At 44.2% G+C, this 5,198-nt stretch overlaps 1 protein-coding gene and 1 non-coding gene across 5 annotated transcripts in view; one reads left to right on the top strand and one right to left on the bottom strand.

Annotated features, from left to right (window-relative positions):
- Ttbk2 (tau tubulin kinase 2) overlaps positions 1-5,198 on the top strand; it is a 115,143-nt gene that overhangs the window by 11,981 nt on the left and 97,964 nt on the right. The window contains exon 2 of one of the 4 annotated variants that reach the window (XM_029536558.1): positions 2,322-2,417. The exons of the other annotated variants lie outside the window; for them this stretch is intronic. The gene's annotated coding sequence lies outside the window, so the exon portion shown is untranslated. The remainder of the gene's footprint in view (positions 1-2,321; positions 2,418-5,198) is intronic. 4 annotated transcript variants of the gene reach the window in all.
- LOC115063712 lies at positions 4,800-4,942 on the bottom strand. The gene has a single exon (XR_003843594.1). It is a non-coding gene; the product is annotated as a small nucleolar RNA SNORA48 (small nucleolar RNA).

Raw genomic sequence — 5,198 nt, 5'->3', positions numbered from 1 at the left:
TGGTACTCACTTGGTAGACCAGGCTGGCCTCGAACTCAGAAATCCGCCTGCCTCTGCCTCCCGAGTGCTGGGATTAAAGGCCTGCGCCACCAGGCCCAGCTCCTGCTTCCATTTCTATCCTCCCACCCCCAGGATTCTTCCTTCTACTTTCCAATCACATGTTCCCAGCCACTGCCTTAAAGCCTCCTTTTCCCATTTTTCTTGGGCTCTCTTGTGTTTTCCTGGCCTCTACACATACTCAGTTGTACATAAACATACATATTAGACATTTAAAGCCAGCATCCATATATGAGAGAGAACATGTGATAATTGTCTTTCTGACAGAATACCTCAATATTTTCCAGATCCATCTATTTCCCTACAAATTTAATAATTTAGTTTTCTTTATGGAGGAATAAAATTCCATTGTGGATGTATGTACACATATATACTATATCATGTTTTTATTATTCATTCATCTGTTGTTGATGTGTATCTAGGCTGGTCCCATTTCCTTGCTGTTATAAATAGAGCAGCAATATGCATGTATATGCAAATAGAGTATATGCCCTGAAGTGGTTTAGCTTGGTAATATGGGAGTTCTATTTTTAGATTTTTGCAAAACTTCCACGCTGATTTCCACAGTGGCTGGATCAGTTTACATTTACATCCTATCAACAGTGAGAAAGGGGCACTCCTCCCTCACAAACTCTCCAGCATTTATTGTCATTTGTTTTCTGACTGGGGTGTGATGGTGGCTTAAGAGTAGCTGAACTTGCCTTTCCTGATGGCTAAGCATGTTGAACACTTTAAAATATACACGTTAGCCATTTGTATATATTCTTTTTTTATTAGATATTTTCTTTATTTACATTCCAAATGCTATCCCTTTCCTAGTTTCCCCTCCAAAAATCCCCTATCCTCTCTCTCCTCCCCTTGCTCCCCAACCTACCCACTTCTGCTTCCTGGCCCAGGCATTCCCCTACACTGTGGCATAGAACCTTCACAAGACCAAGGGTCTCTCCTCCCATTGATGACTGACTAGGCCATCCTCTGCTACATATGCAGCTAGAGCCACGAGTCCCTCCGTGTGTTTTCTTTGATTGGTGGTTTAGTCCCAGGGAGCTCTGGGGTTAATGGTTAGTTCATATAATTGTTCCTCCTAGGGGGATGCAAACCCCTTCAGCTCCTTGGGTCCTTTCTCTAGCTCCTTCATTGGGGACCCTATGCTCCATCTAATGGATGACTGTGAACATCCTCCTCTGTATTAGTCAGGCACTGTCAGAGCCTCTCAGGAAACAGCTATATCAGGCTCTCCTGTCATCAAGCTCTTGTTGGCATCTGCAATAGTGTCTGGTTTGGTGGTTGTTTTTGTATATATTCTTGTGAAGATTATCTCATTCATTGTCAGGTGATTTTTGTTTTGTTTTGTTTTGTTTTTGTTTTTTGTGAGTTTGAAACAGGCTATCCTAGAACTTCCTGTGTAGACTAGGCTGGTCTTGAACTCATGGAGATCTGCCTGTTTTTAACTCCAGAGTGTTAGGATTAAAGGCATGTACCAATACATCTGGCTATTGTCAGTTTTTAGAAATGCTTTTGTGTGTGTGATGAGTATAAATACCTGTGTGTTTTGTCCTTGAGTACCTGCTGAAGAAGGTGTTGAATCTGTGGAGCTGGAATTATAGGTAGCTATGAGCTGCTGGGATTCAAACTGATTTTCTGGAAGAGCAGTAAGCACTTTTAATTGCTGAGCATTTTCTGGAAGAGCAGTAAGCACTTTTAATTGCTGAGCAGTTTGGGTTTGTTTGTTTGTTTGTTTTTTTGATTGTTTGTTTGGGTTTTTGTTTTTTTTTAAAAAAAAAATTTGCAGTTCTTTACATAGTATAGATAGCAATCCCTTGTCTGAAGTAGAACCGGCAAAGATTTCGTCCTATTCCATAGGCTGTTTGTTCATTCTGTTGGTTTCATTTGTGGTGTAGAATTTCATGTAATCCATTTTGCCAATTCTTGTGGCTGTTTGTTGTCTCATTGGGCTTCTGTTGAGAAAATTCTTGCTTACACCTATATCTTGAATTCCCTGAGGAGTCTCAGCATATCAGGTTTTCGATCTCAGTCCATTCTTCTGCAGGTGGTTATCCAGTTTTGCCAGCATCATTTATCAAACAAGCTTTTCCCCCCAGTATTTATTTTTATAAAGGTAAAGTTAGGTGTACATAGCTGTGGTAGTAGATCTCTGGGATCTCTGCTCCATTGTCCTCATGTCTCTTTAGTGCTCAGTGTCTTTGTGACTATGGCTCTGCAGTATAGTTTGAGGTCAAGAAGTGTATATTCTTTTATTTTAGGATTGCTTTGGCTGGGATTAAGATATGAACCACTATACCCAGCTGCAAAAGACATTTTAACACCATTTGCAGTATCAGACATGGAACCTAGACTAGGTAAGCGCTCTACCACTGACCTACATCCCCAACCTGTTAGTCTAGTTTTTACTGAATTCAGTTTAACTTTCAGGCCTGTGTATTCTTTTTTTTTTTTTAGATATTTTCTTTATTTACATTTCAAATGCTATTCTGAAAGTTCCCTATACCCTCCCCTGTGTATTCTTTCTTCTAATAAGAACTTATTATTTGGCAGATGTAATTCTTTTCCCATGCACTTTTTATGTTATGCTTGTTTGCTCTTCTGTGTATTTACTTACGTACTGTCTCAGGTGTCTGTTGCTGGGATAAAACATCAAGACCAAGAACAGCTTGGGGAGGATAGGTTTATTTGGCTTACATTTCCACATCATAGTCCATCATTGAAGGACATCAGCACAGGAACTCTAGGCAGGAACTAAAGCAGTATCCATACACTGCTTACTGGCTTGTTCTTTATGACTTGCTCAGCTTGCCTGCTTTCTTCCTGCCTGCCTGCCTGCCTCCCTCCCTCCCTCCCTCCCTTCCTTCCTCCCTTCCTTTCTTTTTGTTTGTTTGTTTTTTTCTTTTTTTTCTTGAGACAGGGTTTCTCCGTGTAGCCCTGGCTGTCCTCTGTAGACTAGCCTGGCCTCCAATTCAGAGATCTGCGTGCCTCTGCCTCCTGAGTGCTGAGATTAAGGCATGCACCACCACACTCGGCTGCTGCATGCATTTTTTTTTTCAATGTCAGCTGCTAAATTAGGTTGACTATGTATAAGACATGTCAATCCATCATTTGGTAGCATGCTTTTTTTTTTTAACTTTTTATTAATTCTTTGTGAGTGTCATATCATGTACCCTAGTCTCACTCATCTCCTCATCCCCTCATAGCTGACCTTTGCCCTTACAACCTCCCCTCAGAATAAACCACATACACAAATAAACAAAAAGGCCAAAGCACAGAAAACATCTCATTGTGGAAACTATAGTATGAATCAGTGTGTATATCCCTCTGTCTGTACATCTTCACTTGCAAATATTCATTGCAGTGAGTCACTGGTCTGGTTTGAGATCTCTGGCTTCTGTGATACAATCAATATTGAATCCTTACTGGGCCTCCTCCCAGTTATCCTGTTGTCCCTGTGTCAGGGAGATCCTGCAGCTTTTTATCAGTTGGACTGGCTCTTTCACATGTCCCAACTGTTTGCAGATGGTGTGGATTATGGGGTAGGACAATTCAAAGCCTTGGATCTGGGCCTGGGTGGTAGCTGAGTTGGTCAGCCCATTGGCTCTCTTATCTTAGCTGCCAGGGTGAGCTCTCCAGCACTGTACCATCAGTAGGAGGCAGGGTCAGCTCTCCTGTTCTTATACCCTTGGGGCCAGCTCACCTGTACCCATACCTCCAGAGCCAGCTCCACTGTGCTACCCAGTCAAGGTACAGGGTCCACTCTCCAAGTGCTGCAGTCTTGGTAGGGCCTGGGCCAGCTCTCCCACTCCCACACTCACAGGGCTGGCTTACCCGTGCATTTGCCATCAGGGCCACTGTTGTCCAGGGCTAGCTCTCCCAACTAGCACTGGTGGTGAATGGGAAGAGGGAGGGCCTCACCCTTGTCCCTAAGCCACCTTACAGCAGATAAATTGTGGCACCAGCTCTCCTGTGCTCTTGCTCTCAGGGCTAGCTCACCTGCATGCCTTCCACCAGGATCAGGGCCAGCTCTCCCAAGGCTGCTGCTGGTGAGAGGTAGAGCCAGCTCTCCAGAGTATGGCAGCCAGTGAGGGGCAGGGCCAGTTTTGTATAGCCCCTGGACATCCGTTGCTGCCCCTACCAGGGATGTCCCCATGTTCTCTAGTAGTAATATGAGACTCTGGACACTGACCCATGCCACTGAATCACCACAGACCTAGACATGGCCCTCAGCAGCAGCTTGGACTTGGACCTCAGCATAGCCCCAGGTGGCAGGGTTAGCCACTCACAACAGGCTACTTCTCTCCACCCCTTGGGTCTCTAGTTGCATCTACCTCTCTTTATAATACTAAGCTGTTTACCTTTTTTCCCCTCTTCCATCTGTCTACCACATGCTTGCATATTGTGGTTGTTCCTGGTGCAGGCTGGCCCTGTGGTTGCCTGGCCCCTGGGTGACATCCTCCAACTGCATTGTAAGGTGTGGCTGCAAATAGGTGGCTACAGCCTGCCCATGTGGTGCTTAGGAGAACAGGTCTGTGGTTGGTAGATCTCTTGTCTTCTTCCTCCCAGGATGATCTGGGTGGTAAGTGAGGCTCTGTTTGCCTATGGCCCACCTTTGCTGTGGTACAGAGGGCAGGACTGTGGGCATGTCCCCTCCCTCTCAACCCCCAAGCAGGTCTATGTGTGTCCTCCTCCTCCCTCACTGTACTATCTGGATTTTATTTTTATTTTTTTATTTTTTATGTGTCCTAGGCATAAACCATCTTTGGCCACCAAGCCAGGGATCAAGCTAGGATGAACAAAGGCCTGCCATCTGCTCTGCCCCTTACCTATATAAGAACAAAGCCACCACCAAGTTGTCTCTTTGCCATTGCCAGAGGGGGCTACATGCATCTTTTTAATCCTGACAGCTTGGTTTTAGAGTGTAGAGAATCATCATTAATTTTTTGTTTAGGTTTTTTTTTGTTTTTGTTTTAAAGATTTTATTTATTTATTATATGTATAAGTACACTGTAGCTGTCTTCAGACACTCCAGAAGAGGGCGTCAAATCTTGTTACGGATGGTTATGAGCCACCATGTGGTTGCTGGGATTTGAACTCTGGACCTTTGGAAGAGCAGTCGGGTGCTCTTACCCACT

The sequence above is a fragment of the Mus pahari genome, chromosome 3, assembly GCF_900095145.1.
Source record: "Mus pahari chromosome 3, PAHARI_EIJ_v1.1, whole genome shotgun sequence".
NCBI classification, from domain to species: domain Eukaryota; kingdom Metazoa; phylum Chordata; class Mammalia; order Rodentia; family Muridae; genus Mus; species Mus pahari.
The sequence above is the reverse complement of the archived record's forward strand: the minus strand, read 5'-3'. Positions and strand labels throughout refer to the sequence as shown.